Source organism: Tachysurus fulvidraco, chromosome 10 (assembly GCF_022655615.1).
Source record: "Tachysurus fulvidraco isolate hzauxx_2018 chromosome 10, HZAU_PFXX_2.0, whole genome shotgun sequence".
Taxonomy (NCBI): Eukaryota; Metazoa; Chordata; class Actinopteri; order Siluriformes; family Bagridae; genus Tachysurus; species Tachysurus fulvidraco.
The window spans coordinates 5,344,328-5,361,390 of record NC_062527.1 but is presented as its reverse complement, the minus strand read 5'-3'; the positions used below and the strand labels follow the sequence as shown (position 1 = coordinate 5,361,390).

The following is a 17,063-nucleotide window of genomic DNA, read 5'->3' as shown; positions in this document are numbered from 1 at the left end:
GTGCTGTAGGTCAGACAGATGAGTTCAAGGTGGAGGTGGGGCTACATCAAGGATCGGCTTTGAGTCCCTTCTTGTTTGCTATGATGATGGACAGGTTGACAGATGATTGTCAGACAGGAATCTCTGTGGACAGTTATGTTTGCGGATGATATTGTGATCTGTAGTGAGAATAGGGAGCAGGTGGAGGAACACCTGGAAATGTGGAGGTCTGCTTTGAAAAGAAGAGGAGTGAAAGTCAGTCATGGCAAGACAGAATACTTGTGTTTGATCGAGAAGGAGGGAAGGTACAGGAGTTTAAGTATTGGGGTCAGTATTGAGGATGTTGAGCTTCTCTTTAGGAGCGACAAAGATGGACAGGATTATGAACGAGCACATAAGAGGGACAGCTCAAGTTAGCTGTTTTGGGTACAAGGTCAGAGGAGAGACAGTGATTATGGATGTGTTAAAAAAGGTCATAAAATTAATTGGTGTGAGAGTAGAGAATGCCGAGGATAGAGTTAGGTGGACACAGATCATTCGCTGTGATGACCTCTAACGGGAAAAGCAGAAAGTAGGAGAATGATCTGTTGTGGCAACCCCCAACAGACCAGCTGGATGCAGAAAATGATTACTTTTGAATTTATGATGCTAAACTGGTACATAAACAATTATAATGAAAATGTATTATAGTTGTGGCACTTGGGTAATTCTGTATTGTATTAAAAATTGGATGTAAAAATGGAAAGAATTTAAGGGCATGAAATGTAAAAGGAGTAAGGAGTAAATAGTATACACACTAATAGCATTCCCTGGCAGTTCCTGGGGCCTGATTCAATCCTGAGCTTCAGTTATTCTATACATTCTCCCATTATGCCTTTAGATGTAAATGACTGAGTCAACATGTGTGTGTTTGTGTGTGTGTGTGTGTGTATGGTGTCCTGCAATAGACTGGCATCTCATCCAGGGTGTATTCTCGTGTCACACCAAGTGTTCCCAGGTCCAGCGAAACCCTGGGTGAAGGGTGAAACTGCAAATTAATCAGGATCTGTAAATATCAGTCGTAATTGAGTATAGACTAAAGTGATGTGAATGTGTTATCAGGACCCAGGTTTCATATTTCCATCCCAGATTTATTTTTCCAGCTGTCACATCTACTCTGAGGTGCCACGTGTCAGAAACAGAATGTGCTGCAGGTGGTTGTCCTCCTGAAGAATGAATAGAGAAAAAAGCCTCAAGTTTGAAAGACTTAGTAAATACTCATTAGTGTGGAATAAATAAGAACCTGTGCAAACATTTCGCTCAGTCCCAGACCTGTTTTCTTTATAGCTTCATCTTTCTCACTTTCACTAACTGCCTTTCCTCTCTCCTTCTTAACATTTTAATCATGAATATGGTTCTCCAGAATCCCAGTGGCCCCTGCTTTTAATCACGTAAAGACTGTTTAGGTAAAGGCACTAAAGTGTATGCTTAAGATATTGACAATTGTGCAGAAGGCATCTGGCTGTGTTTCTTATTCAAAACACACGAACACATCAACTGTCAGATCAATTGTGCTTGGATTTTATAACCACTTCAAATTAAAGTGGTAAAAGAAGATAAATGAATAAAGAAATGAAAATTCGGTATCTTTACATCGCTATCAAACATCAAGCATCGTGAGATATTGTGTACATTTGCCTGTCCTCGTTTCACCTTATTTGAAATGTGTGAATTCCAACTAGAATTTTTGTGTCATAATCAATAACATCTTGTTTTAAATATTGTTCTATTTCTATCTCACCTCATTAATATAACGACGACACTATTTACACTGTAGAATAGGAGCGATACGATACAACAGCCTGCCGTGAGATTTTTGGGGTTTTTGGGTCGTTCCTCCTTTTTTTTTTTAAGTGCACTTTTTGTCAGCTCATGCTTTCTGTACCACTGATTACATTTTATCTGCCTTACTGGAGAATCTGGGAGCAGTTTCCAAGTTTAAGAAAATTAGATTTTGTGTGAATTTGTAGAATTAAAGCATAGCGTGCGGGGGGGGGGGGATTGAAAGAGAGAGAGTTTGAAAGAGAGAGAGTTTGAGAGATGGATAGAGAGGGGGAGAGAGAAAGATTGAGAGAGAGAGAAAGAGAGAGAGAATGATTGAGAGAGAGAGAGAGAGAGAATGATTGAGAGAGAGAGAGAGAGAGAGAGAGAGAGAGAGAGAGAGAGAGAGAGAGAGAGACTTTTCTGCTAGCGAGTCGCGAATGATATCCGCGATGCTCTTAGATCTCTTTCTCCTCGCGCTCTTTTTTCCCTTCTCTCTTTTTCTCTCTTTTTCCCTCTCCTCTTTTTTCTTTCCCCTCTCTCTCTATCGCTCTTCTCTCTCTCTCTCTCTCTTCTTCTCTCTCTCCTCCTCTCTCTCTCTCTCTCTCTCTCTCTCTTCTCTCTCTCTCCTCTCTTCCCTCTCTCTCTTTTCTCCTTTCTCTCTCTTTTTTCTCTCTCTCTCTCTCTCTCTCTCTCTCTCTCTCTCTCTCTCTCTCTCTAGAGAGAGAGAGAGAGAGAGAGAGATGAAAGGCACAGTTCTTCCTGGAGTATTGTTAGCCTTGTTGGAATAACTTTTCCTCAGTGATTAATGAAAATCCATACATTTTTATTTTTCTAGCTAAGCTCAGGTACAGAAGTAATCTGTTGACTTGAATAAATATGTAACTGAAGGTAAATTAAATAAAAAAAAATATCTATATTCAGTTAATATGTAATAAAACTATTTTTTTATTCATCAGTGTGAAAGATTTAACATACTTTAAATATTTTCAGAGATTTTCTTTAAATCTCATAAATACTGATAACAGATGACGAACATTATGCAGAACTTTGCTTTTAGAATTAACCTAAAATATATTAAATTTATTCAAATATTCTAGTTATTACATATATACAGTCGTATGCAAAAGTTTAGGAACCCCTGACATTTTTGAGCAGTGTTTTGGGTCGATGTCTTGTTGAAATATCCAGCCTTGGCGTAACTTCAACTTTGTGACTGATTACTCATCATTATTCTCAAGAATTTGCTGATGTTGAGTGGAATCCATGCGACCCTCAACTTTAGCAAGATTCCCAGTACCGGCACTGGCCACACAGCCCCACAGCATGATGGAACCTCCACCAAATATTACTGTGGGTAGCAAGTGTTTTTCTTGGACTGCTGTGTTCTTTTGTCGCCATTTAACACCCCTTGTTATGACCAAATAACTCAATCTTTGTTTCATCACTCCACAGCACCTTATTCCAAAATGAAGCTTGCTTGTCCAAATGTGCGTTTGCATACCTAAAGTGACTCCGCTTGTGCCGTGTGTGCAGAAAAGTCTTCTTTCGCATCACTCTCTTGTACAGCTTCAACGTGTGCAAGTGCGCCAAATTGTTGAACGATGCACAGTGACACCATCTGCAGCGAGTTGATGTTGTAGGTCTTTGGAGGTGGTCTGTGGGCTGTTTTTGACCGTTCTCACCATCCTTCGCCTCTCCAATATTTTACATGGCCTGAACAAGAACTATGCCTGTGGTCTTCCATTTCCTCACTATGGTCCTCACAGTGGACACTGACAACTTATATCTCTGTGATGACTGTCATAATGTTGAACAATCTTTGTTTTCAGGTCATTTGAGAGTTGTTTTGAGACCTCCATGTTGCCACTCTTTAGAGGAGAGTCAAAGAGAACAACAACTTGCAATTGGCCACCTCAAATACCTTTTCTCATGATTGGATGCACCGGTCTATGAAGTTCAAGGCTTAATGAGCTCACCAAACCAATTGTGTGTTCCAATTAATCAGTGCTAAGTAGTTACAGGTATTCAAATCAACAAAATGGCAAGGGTGCCCAAATTTATGCACCTGTCTAATTTTGTTTTGATGCATATTGCACATTTTCTGTTAATCCAAATAAACCTCATTTCACTACTGACGTATTACTGTCCTTCATTTATATTATAGAACAAAATAAAATTGCTGATCCAAACACCCAAATGTTTATAAATGAAAATTGTCAGGGGTTCCTAAACTTAAATAGTAAGTAAGTCAAATAGTAGCATTATAAATTCCACTTCCCAGAAAAGAGCATCGCAACAGCATTTGGCTTTTACTGACAAAGAAAAATCAGACGATTTCATAAACGTAATCATAAACTTTATGCTAATGAATTAATTGTATATAAAAATGAATTCTGTGTGTTTCTTGTACACGCAGAATGCAGGCTGTTACACAAATAAACAGGATGCATAATCCACTTTAAATGAATCTGTAAGCCTTTCACAAACAACTGCTGTGTGATAATAAATTCCTTTTCCAGGATGCTGTCACACCCGCTACATATCATCAGAGATGTTTTAATAGAATCTTTACAAAACTGACATAATTTAATTAACCCAGTCCCTGTTAACTAAATTTAACTCCATATGAGTTAATTGAACACAGGAGATATTTATTTTGTTGCTGTCTCAAAGTCCCTGAGCAACTTTCAGTGTCACTTTCACTGGATCAAACCTGGCAACTGGCCACTGGGAAAACTACACCCACACATATACACACACAAACACACACACACACACACACACACACACACACACACACACACACACACACACACACACACACACACACATACATACACACACACAAACACACACACAAACACATACGCACACACAAACACACACAAAAACACAAACACACACACACACACACACACACACACACACACACACACACACACACAAAGGGCAAAGCCTTCAGGTTTGCACTGATGCCCATTGCTATGAAAGCAAATGTTTGTTGGCATAGAAGGTTGTGCTGCTAGTGACCTACACTGTCCTCTGCCACTACTAATTGGTTCAGAGCACACACACACACACACACACACACACACACACACACACACACACACACATTGGTTTTACTATTATGAGCACCTTCCACCAACATAATAGTAATTTTATGCCTACACCAAAATTAAACCTTTTGGCTCCTTTACATTTTAAATGTCTGACAACATTAGCAAACAATTTTCTGATGTCTTCTATAGACTGGTATAATAAGCATTATGTGTCGGGGGACAAATCAAGATTGTCAGCTGAACTGTAGAATAAACTTTCTATTCCTAAACTTTCTATTCCACCTCCTTTAAACAAAGGTACTTATCTTAAAGCCTGAAAGATGGAAATACTATTTTTCATGTTCCTTCTGCCAAAACACAGGCCAGCAGTCTTAATACTTGAGTTCATTGATCAGTAAAGGTTTCTCTATGATGTGGTGTTAGTAGCAGTAAATCAGAAAAGTTTTGCTTTTTGTTTCCTATAGATGGTCTACCAGTTTGAGCAGGTCGGCATGGTGGTCATGATGGCCAGACTAAGCTGGATTTGTTTTTTAGATTTATTATAATATGGATACCTAGTCTTGTTTAGAATATATGCACACTGATTGGCAGAAATAAAAAATAATAATAATAGAAAGCAGATGAAAACAATACATTTAAAAAGAGGCATATCACTGCATTGAGAGGACTATGTTAATATGGCAAAAATAAATGCATTGGGTTATGATATGAGAAATGAAGCATGTCAAGGAGTTAGCATCAATGCATAAAGATTTAAAAAATAAGGACCCAGCTCTAACTTTTCACCATTTAACCATCGTAGCTGAACTCACTGACGTTTTTGCAACTTTATGTTGTTACAGTTTCTGCACCGTAGCTTCTCTGTTACTGCAATTTCTTCCATTTTCCTGACTTCTTACAGTATAGCTTCTCTATTTCTAGCTTTATGAGCTAATGGCTTCGATTTCATGAAGTATTGTGAGGTTTGACTTCAGGAGGTCTGGTGTGGTCTTGCTGAGAGCGTGGTCTTCATGTAGAAGTGGACTGTTCATAAAGTCTATAATTCCGTATGGGACATATCTATTCAGAGTTGTTGTTGTTTTCTTCAGGTGAGATAATAAGTGTTTGTGCCTCCACGGGTTATTTTCATGGAATGAAAAGTCCTGTCATCTCTTTCTATATCCTTTCCCAGTCTTCACTTTTTTGTGCAATGTCCTCCCACACCTGTTGTTTATATTTGTCAGAGAGTAAGCCCCTGAATTTTTTTTACCTTCATCTTTTTCAGCAATACCTTCAGGATCCTTGGGGTAAAAAGAGTACCTCCTTTGTTGTCTGACATGATGTGTGTTTGCACACACACATCACCTGGAGATACGTTTGTAGCCTTATTAGATGTGTGTTTCAAAAGCAGTCATGTTGAATGTAAAGCAGAGTGTTACTGTATATATTTATAGATTGACTTCTGCCAAATACAATTAAATACCAAGTACATTATTTATGCTACTAGGTCCAAAATGTAAAATTCATATACTTAAATATTTCCACTATATTTCAAGCTAAACAATACTGTTTGCTGCTTTCGTTTACCACAGATGTGGAAAGGAGGTGCTCCATAATCCTCAAGCTAAAAAGTGAAGGGAAAAATCATGGCTGCCTCGCAACAAGCTAGCCAGCTACAGTATCTGTGATGAGTGATGTATGTTTGCCTCCTCAAAACAGTTCAAGGCAAGTCAATGTTCTAGATTTAAACTAAACTAAAGCTAAGACTTGTATAGACAGTATAACTCATTTAAAGACAATAAATATTGTCACCTACTAGCTTGTTTGCAGAAATTTGTGAGGACCACATTATTGTTATATACATTTCAGCACTTTCCCCGTAACTGTATATATCCTGTTATATCCAATTAGGACATCATTTCTTTTCTTTTTTATGGTGGGCTGTTTTATTCTTTAGATTTTTTTTGTCCTCCACAGCAAGGAGAAGGCAAGTTCTTTGAATATCTCCTTTTACTTTCTCCATTCCTCGCTTTCTTTCTGGATGAAGTAGGTTCAGAGATAAGAAAAAAGTAGGTTTGTAGATTAAAAATGTATTAAAAAAACAAACATTTGTGTGTGTGTGTGTGTGTGTGTGTGTGTGTGTGTGTGTGTGTGTGTGTGTGTGTGTGTGTGTGTGTGTGTGTGTGTGATAGGTTGTTCTGATACAGTCCCTGACCAATCCATTCTTCTTCAGATATTTCAGCGTGTTATATTGCTGAAGGTGAACACTGTACAGTAGTCAGTCACAGCTCTGTGGGTGGAGATGAGATGAGCTCAGTGTGTGTCTTAGTCTCAAATGCTAGGCTTCAATAATTCTGTACCGTTAATCTGACATTAATTAAGACTTAAGTCCTCCCTCCCACTACGCAAAAACAGCTTCCTGTCTGCTTTGATATCAGCCAACGCTACTCATCAATCCTAAAGCAAAGATTATAATTTCTTAGGATTATATTTCATCTCCTCCGCCTCCTCCTCCTCCTCCTCCTCCTCCTCCTCCTCATTCTCTTTCTTCTTAAAATGTAGGCTCACATTTTAACACTCTGTATATTTTTTGAAAAATGTCATTGGATTAAAATCCACTTTATGGTTTTTGCACTTTATGAAATGATCCTAATCATATTGTATTTTTTAACACATACAATCATTTTCATTCATCATCATTATCCGTGATTAAAATGACATTGTAATAACATTGTGTATAACATTTTACAAGAACATACCATGTCATTTTGCCTCCTAACATTCATAAAGCCTCTCTGTGTTTTGTTATTAATGCAATAATAAGCACATGTTATTTCTCATTTCCTTTTGGATTATCCATCTCATTAAACCATTTCAACTGTTCTCCCTGATGCTGAAAGTCATGAGAATCTTGTAGCCAATATAGTATAAGTGATGATAAGACTAGCATTCTCCCAAATGTTTTGAACATTTCACCTGTGTTGTCATCTGTGCTCAGTAGGCAAGAGTTTATGACTCACTGTGAATTAGGCACACATCCAAAGAACTCCTATGCATGAAGGATAGGTGCTTGACTCTTGCTCCTTATCAGCATGCTTCTCCATTAGGCTGTTATTCCGAGCCATTGCCTCACCCATTAGTGTACAGAAGCCTATTAGACGGTAGCAAGACCACTCACAGGTACACATTACGCCTCAATGCTCTCATTCCAATCAGCTTTCCATTCAGTCTGTCATGAGTCACACAATGAAGACAAAATCCACCGTTTTGCACTTGTGTCACAAACCCATTGGGATTGAACTTTTTTTGGCCAGGTCCACTGAACATGTCTTCACACAACAAAAAACCTGACATTTTATTTATTCAGGCTTGACTTTTATCTGCACTGTCTAAGAACAACATTCATAACTACCACGTAAAAAAACCAACATTTATTCAAAATGCTTCTGTGCTTTTGAATGCAGTTATCTGGATGATGCAGATGGTGGTTTTATGTTTGTAGTTTTTATGTTACAACTGCTTTATTGCCTTGTGTTTCAGATCAATAAAGTCATCTCTCTAAGGCTAAGTTGATTTGATCAGATACTGTTTATTCTCGTGCCTCGAGGTAGACATTCTCGTTCAACACATTCTGGCATGTTTTACTCTGATTAACAGTCATAATGCCATCAACAATCCAAGATTAATTGAAATGTCACCTACATGATCATTTATATGATGTGTTGGGAGTAAACTATGCAATAAAATTAAAAATAAATTTTTAGGTTTTAGACCTATATTAGTGCTGCTGACATTTTCATTCCACAGCTGCCATGATACCTCCGTTCAGAAGATTAATTATTAATTGATCATTTGCGTATAAAACATCTGGATCAGGAAACAGTCTTCTTATAATCTGTCAATCCTACTTTTTAAATATTGGGGGATGGCGGGGGGGGGGGGTGTCTATTGATAGTTAAGTCAATGAAAGTTTATTCTTAGATTTCCAAAGCAGTTACCTAGCTAGAGGAGTCCCAATATATTAAGTATATAAAGAAAAAGAAGCGCTGGTAAAAGAAAGTGGAGAGAATCACATGCTACTGCTGCTAAGGTATCCATGTACAACTGAAAGCTGGGATTATCTACAAATACATACGCTGATCAGTCATAATATTTAAACCACTAAAGTAAATGACCCTGATTGTCTCATTACAACAGCACCTGTCAGTGGGTGGCAAATGAAAAGTCTCAAAGTTCTCAAAGTTGGTGTTGGAAGCAGGAAAAATGGGCAAGAGTAAGGGGGTTCCTGGTATGCAGTGGTTAATACCCAAAGGAAAGTTACCCAAGGAAGAACTGGTGACAAGGTCATGAGTGACCAAGGTGATGCAAATGGGGAGCACAGGCAAGTTACCACAGAAGTGCTGCCATAGCACAAACTGCTGATGCTGGCTATAAACATTAATGCTGGCTAAGTATAAAAAGATGTTAGAACATACAGTGCATTGCAGCTTGCTGTGTATGGGGCTGCATAGCCTCAGACTGGTCAGAGTGCCCAAGCTGACTCCTGTCCACTGCCAAAAGTGCCTACAATAGGCAAATGAGTATCAGAAATGAACCACAGAGCAATGGAAGAGGACAGTCTGGTCTAATAAGAAGGCAAGACAGCAGATGCATTGGAATGGTTTGGGAAACCTTGGATCCTGGCATTCATGTTGATGTTAGTTTGAAACATACCACCTACCTAACCATTTTTACAGTCCAAGTACACCCCTTCATGGCAACATTGTACTCTAATGGCAGTGGCCTCTTTCAGCGGGACAATGTAGTCTGCAACACCACACAAATTGTTTTGGTGTCAGGATCCAGCCCGGACTTGTGGCCATGTGCTTTTGTTTATGTTCTGTGTCACGTGTCTGCCCCGCCCTTGTCCATTCCTCCCTGCCTCTGCACACCTGTTCATTATGTGTTAATTGTCAGGTGTATTTAGCCATGCCGTGTTGTCTATGGCAGCGCGGAATCCTCGTCTTTTGTTGCGTCCCTTGTTGCGTCTTTGTCATGTCGTTTGTCATGTCGTTTGTCGAGTCCTTGTCCCTGTTTTGTATTTTTATTTAATAAATCAGTTCATTTTAGCCATCCTGCATTTGGGTCTGTTTTTATCCCAACACCACTTACAGAAGGATTCCACCAGACTCAGACCCAGCAGGATAGCTTCTAGCATGGACCAGCTTACTGTGGGAGAATTTTTTTCTGGACTGTTGTTCCTGCCCTGTTTTTCCCTGGACTTTTGTTTTTTTTTTCTTCAGTTTTTTTTTTTTTTTTTGGGTGACACTGCCCTTTTGCTCAGCTGTGGACATCGCGTGGCCCTCTCTGACTGCCCTGCCATGTGCTTTACTCCCCCCACCTGCCTCGCTGTGTGCCTTGCTCCCCCCACTTGCCTCGACGTGTGCCTTGCCCCCCCTTCTGCCTCGCTGTGTGTCTTGCTCTCCTTTCCTGCCTCTCCGTGTGCCTCGCTCCCCCCTCCTGGATCTTGCCGGGATCGTGGTCCCCTCAGATATGGTTTGATACGGGATTGGCATGTTGGGAGCCATGCCTCGGGGGGGGTTACTGTCAGGATCCAGCCCGGACTTTGGCCATGTGCATTTGTTTATGTTCTGTGTTCATGTGTCTGCCCCACCCCTGTCTCTTCCTCTCCTCCTCTAACACACCTATTCCTTAGGTCTAATTGTCATGTGTATTTAGCCGTGCCACATTGCCTATGGCGGTGCGGAATCCTTGTCATTATTTGTCACACCTGTTGTCGTCTTTTGTCTAGTATGTGGTCCTGTTTTTGTGTTTTAATTATTAAACCTGTTTACTTTTACCCTATCCTGCATTTGGGTCTGTTTCTACCAATTCTCCAGCTCTCAATCCAACCGAGGATTTTCAGGATGTCCTGGACAAATAATTTCAATCCATGGAAGCCCTGCCATTCAATTTACAGGACTTAACAGATCAACACTCAGCTTCAACACTCCTTCAGCAGTCTTATCGAGTCTGTGCCTAAACAGGTTAAAGTTGTTTGGCAGTACAAGCAGAACCTACACCATATTAGGTAGATGGTTTTAATTGTAGGATTTCCATAACATTTTCTCAACTTGCACCCTCTTTTTTGCACCCCTTTTTCTTGCACCCTCTTTTTTCAACTGATTAAGTGTTGCCAAATCTCCTGAAAATGCTTTCTCCTCAATCTACAAAAGAATCATGTAAATTCATTTGTCCATCTATTCTACCACTTGCTCACTGCACATCATCCTTTCTAAAATGTTTCAATTGGATTTAAAACATGCTTGCATCCAAAGCCAAACTGGATCAGCACCAATCTGCATTTATGAAAGCTTGTTCTACAGCACATTCCCTTCAAGCCTCTAGAATAGCTGCACTTGACCCAGCATCCTTCAAGACAGAAGAAAGTCAGGCATCAAAAATGTTCTCTGTACTGACACACAGGTGTAAGGATTATACACTGCTCAAAAAATAAAGGGAACAGTTAAGCTACAAATCCTAGATCTGAATGAATGAAATAGTCTCATTAAATACTTTGTTGTATGTGCTGACAACAAAATCACACAAAAATTATCAATGAAAATCAAATTTATTAACACATGGAGGTGTGGATTTGGAGTCACACTCAAAATTGAAGTTTAAAAACAAACTACTGTACAGGCTGATCCAACTTTGATGTAATGTCCTTAAAACAAGTCAAAATGAGGCTTAGTTGTGTGTGGCCTCCACGTTCCTGTATGACCTCCCTACAATGACCTGGGCATGCTCCTGATGAGGTGGCAGATGGTCTCCTGAGGGATCTCCTTCCAGACCTGGACTAAAGCATCTGCAAACTCCTGTCCCAGATGTGCTCATTTGGATTCAGGTCTGGGGAACGAGCGGGCCAGTCCATAGCATCAATGCCTTCGTCTTGCAGGAACTGCTGACACACTCCAGCCACTTGAGGTCTAGCATTGTCTTGCATTAGGAGGAACCCAGGGCCAACCACACCTGTGGACGTCAGGCCCACATTCCACCCTCATGGAGTCTGTTTCTGACCGTTTGAGCAGACACATGCACATTTTTGGCCTGCTGGAGGTAATTTTGCAGGGCTCTGGCAGTGCTCCTTCTGTTCCTCCTTGCACAAAGGTGGAGGTAGCAATCCTGCTGCTGGGTTGTTGCCCTCCTACGGCCTACACCATGTCTCCTGATGTACTGGCCTGTCTCCTGGTAGCGCCTCCATGCTCTGGACACTATGCTGACAGACACAGCAAACCCTCTTGCCACAGCTCGCATTGATGTGCCATCCTGGATGAGCCATACTACCTTAGCCACTTGTGTGGGTTGTAGACTCCGTCTCATGCTACCACTAGAGTGAAAGAACCGCCAGCATTCAAAAGTGATCAAAACTTCAGCCAGAAAGCATAGGAACTGAGAAGTGGTCTGTGGTCACCACTTGCAGAACCACTCCTTTACTCTGGGTGTCTTGCTAATTGCCTATAATTTCCACCTGTTGTCTATTCCATTTGCACAACAGCATGTGAAATTGATTGTCAATCAGAGTTGCTTTCTACTGTAAGTGGGCAGTTTGACTTCACAGAAGCGTGATTGACTTGGAGTTACATTGTGTTGTTTAAGTGTTCCCTTTATTTTTTTGAGCAGTGTATTTCCCTTCAAAGTGATATCTGAAAATGATGCAAATGTATACTGTATGTTATACCTGTCTGTTCATCAACTGTCCTTTCATCATCTTAAATGTAATCCTTTTTTCTGAATTTACATGTTCAACAAATTGAATCTAAACATTCAGTCATCTGCTAGTTGAAAGAAATGTTTTTTATAAGTTTTTCCAAATCAAGAAACTATTATTATTTATTTAAACCCTATACTGCTAGACTTTCTGGGTAATGGACTAGGTGACTAGGTCCCCAACAGGTTACGTTCTCTACCATTGAATTTGGTGCTCTTGACAATTTCCACAGAAGATCCGTCAATGTTCAGCAGACAATGGTGACTCTATGATGTGCTAAAGTTAACAGCCATCTATTTTGTTTTGTTCACATTCAGATACAGGTTGTTATGAGGACACCTAACTGTTAGCTGCTACACCTCATTACTTGTTGAGACCATCACTGTCATCGGCAAGCTGGATGGTGTGGTTTTAACTGTGCATTGCTCCACAGTCGTGAAGAGCATTAGGGGGCCCCAGTACAGTGTGGTGGTGTTGGATATGCTCTTCCCTATTCAGACTGTTTCCCAATCAGAAAGTCCAGGATTCATTTGCAGAGGGAGGTGTTCAGGCTCTGGAGGCTCAGCTTTCTCCTCAATCTTATGTTTTTCCAGGTGAAGGGCCAGATGGAAGGTGGTGGAAATGGCATAATTTGTTAAGCATTTGGGGCAATACACTAATGGCATGTGGTCTAGTGAAGGTGGGTCTAAATATGCCAACTGTAGAAGAAATTCAGTACATGCGAATGGAAGGCATCACTATCACCACTGACTTGGAAGCACAGGCTGTGTGCATGTGCATGCTTTAAATCTCTAATGGCAGTTTTGTCTTTGTTGTTCTTGGGGCCACTTTGTCAGCTGCTCTGAAGGTAGAGTCTCTGGTCTTCAGAATCTCATGCACCTTTGTAGCCATTCATGGACTGAGATTTGCATAGTTGAAATCTCTGGCAACAATGCACAGTCTGTCAGAGAGAGCATTCTGCAGTTCACTAATTAATTAGCATTAAAAGCTTAGCATTAATGCTATGGAGAATGTATACATAGACTATAAACACAGTGGTGAATTCCTGTGGTAAATATCATGGTCTACATCTAACAGTCACAAACTCCACCAGCAATGAACCATAACTAGAAACTTTCACCGAGTGCTTGGACCATTCTATGTTGATGTAAACACATAAGCCGCCAGCAAGAGCCTTACCACACAGAGCTGCATTTCTGTTGGCATGAAGCAACAACATGTTTAGTTGAATGAGGGTGTCCAGAACTCTGTCCCTGAACAATGTCTCTGTGAAAACAGAGCTCAACATAGTCTGCTGGGGTCGGATGTAATCCAATTTATTGTACAGGGAACAGATATTGGAGAGCAGGGTGGACAGAAGAGCCAGCCGGCTTCCCATGCTTCTGCTTTCTTGCACACAACTTTCAATGTCCAATCTTCTGGCCACTGGCATCAGGAAATGCCAAGGACTGGAAGCAGAAACATCGTGAAATGGCAGAAACATTGTGAAAGCCGTGAAGAAAAGCACAAAAACAACGAGAGCTGGGGGAAGGGTACTGTTCAAATAAGACATCAAGATCAGAAATATAAAGGCCATACCACAAAATGCAAATCCACTGATCAGCAGTAAGAATCACTAGGCCAGATTGGAATTCTCAAAGTAGTGAAGAGATGATTCACAAAAGCTTTGAAACCAGGATAAACATTTACCAGTGATATGGCTTGAACTTCTGGAACAGGCTCATTAATCTTTACTGATGATATCACTGATGAGGGGAGGATCAGAATAAATTCTTAAAATTTTAAAGAAATTTTTTTTGGAGAAACTTTATAATATAGCAAGACGATGGTCCCAAACACACTGTCAAAACAACAAAGGACTTCATCGTGGAGTAAAAATAAAAGGTTTAAGATTTCACCACCACCACCACCCCCCAGTCCCCAAAATGTTTGTAACACATCTAGAAGTAAATATCATGACACAAATGCTGAAATTTTCATTCATTTTCTACCACTTATCCAAACTTCTCGGGTCACGGGGAGCCTGTGCCTATCTCAGGCGTCATCAGGCATCAAGGCAGGATACACCCTGGACGGAGTGCCAACACACACACACTCATTCATTCACTACGGACAATTTCGTGAAGCAATATATTATTCACCTTCGTCCTTATATATATGAGATCAATGTCTGTAAGTCTATAAAAAGGATACATGAAACAAAGCAGAGGGGATAAGAAGGAAAGAGAAAATTCAGTCAATTTTATTAAGGACAGACTAAACCACTAACCACTTTCTTTCCACTTATTTGGGGACATGCCAAGTGCTGTAATACTTGGTATCCCAGATACGTACAAAGGTACTGGGATACTGGTGTCGACAATGAGAAATCAAGACTAGGGCAAAATAAATAACAACAAACCTGGACAGAAAACATGGAAGTTTTTTATTTCCTAATTTAGGAAGCATCTTTAGAGGAATCTATCAAAAATATTTCCCAAATAATCTCCCAAATTTTGTCTCTTGAGCTTTCTATGCTTTCTAATATTCTCAGTCTAACATTTGCTAGTTAAACAGTGTTATATTACACGCTCACTATATGGTGATGGTGTCTCATTTCAGTGTGGGTGTTCAAATAGTTTCTTTTGTGTCCAGATGGATGGGGAAAAAAGTTTGGTTTGGCTGGAGTGACTGTGCTAGGATAGCGAATAACTATAGCAACAGCAAGCACATTGAGGCCCTTCTTTTTCACCCGGTGTACTTCTTTTAGATTCTTTTATATAAGCAGCTACTTATAATGCTGATTGCCTTTCCAATCAGAGAAGACCTAAATTATTTCCCCACAAAAGGTATACATAGGAATTACATGATCTAAATGAACTGTATAGATGCTGTAGGTTTTATATAAAGCACTAGAAGAAATTTTCATAACTACTCAGACATATTTCCCCTTAATCTAGAATATTTTCTAAATATTACTTAAACCAAAAATTAGATGTGGCTATGACCATGTAGCCATTGATAAGAACTGCTATGAAAATTGCTGCTATGAAATATTCTTCTCTATCTTTCTCAAACAAGAAACAAACAAAGCTCTGCTCTTTTACTGATAATGGATCGACTACTACAAAACATGACATTTAAAGCAAATGCTTAGGGGTGGGGGGGGGTTAGAAATAGTAAAGCACCACCAGAGTAAAAGGATGTCACTTCAATACATGCAAAAAATTCCAATCAGGACAAAGATTATTTTCACAGAGTCACAATGCAAACACATGCTATTTGATATCTTAGAAATTTACATTTTATTTACTTTTTTATTTACTTTCTTTGTGAGACTCCGTCCCAGCTAACATGTTTGTGTGATAACCGAGGAAAAATATCTCACATAGAACTCACTACTAGTTTTCTGGCTGATAAAAGTTAGTCTTACATTTGTGTTTAAAATAAAGACATATTCATCATAGTAGCACCTACAGTCATGCCATATCGTTTGTCTTCAGAATAAGTCTAGCTCTCATCATTGGGCTTAAGCAGAAACTTGTTCTGCAGGGCTGAGGAAACCAACACACTTGGACTACCAACACATTGTCAAACCTGCCCTCATACACTCTCCTGAGCATAGAGATTCTACTGTATCTGACCACAAATCTCTTCTGAATGCCTCTACCTGACTCCTCCAAGCTCATAGATGTCTCAAAGTGATGTATTCAGAGCACACAGCTTCCTTCAGGCTCTGTGCTGAATCTGCTATCTCTTCTGTCTCGCCTCTCTCTCAATTCCTGTCCCAATGCTCCTCCCTTCTACTTTGAGCTCTTATGCATTGTACTTACTTTGAGATGGAGGTATAGTTCAACAGTTCCTCAATCGAAGCAGTTTATCTCCTTGCTTTTCATTCACTTTGGTTTGGATTTTATCTCTTTGTTGTTCTGCCTCTCTTATACATTCACTCTCTTCCTCTCGCAAACTCTGTCTCTTGAAACCACAGGGTTGTGCTTATGGTATTTGTGTGTGTGTGTGTGTGTCTGTGTGTGCGTGTGTGTGTGTGTGTGTGTTTGTGTGTGTGAGAGAGAGAGAGAGAGAGAGAGAGAGAGAGAGAGAGAGAGAGAGAGAGAGAGAGAGAGAGAGAGTAGTGGGGGTAGTTGTATTTGGGTGGTGCCTCCGGGGGCTGTGCTGAAAGAGCAGCTCTTATGCACACACCCTCATTAACACAAGGTCACCGTAGTGATGGCACATATATAGGAAAAAAGGGATAGGCAGCCAACTTTGAAAACTGACAGACATATCTAGACTAAAAAGAACAAGTCGTGGGAATTCATTATCAATATTTCTTTCCAGAGCATTAACTAGCTTCCGTTGCTATCTCATCTTTTGTGGTAGCAACGGAAGCTAGTTAATGTGTTCTTATTCTAATTTATATGCATATATATATATATATATATATATATATATATATATATATATATATATATATATATATATATATATATATACACACACACACACACCAT

The 17,063-nt window shown here is 39.9% G+C and overlaps 1 protein-coding gene across 1 annotated transcript in view; it reads right to left on the bottom strand.

The window, feature by feature from the left end:
- The window catches only part of ptn (pleiotrophin), a 43,660-nt gene extending 27,083 nt beyond the window's left edge, over positions 1-16,577 (bottom strand). Inside the window, exon 1 of the mRNA XM_027164038.2 lies at positions 16,386-16,577. The gene's annotated coding sequence lies outside the window, so the exon portion shown is untranslated. The remainder of the gene's footprint in view (positions 1-16,385) is intronic.
- Positions 16,578-17,063: the final 486 nt, after the last annotated feature.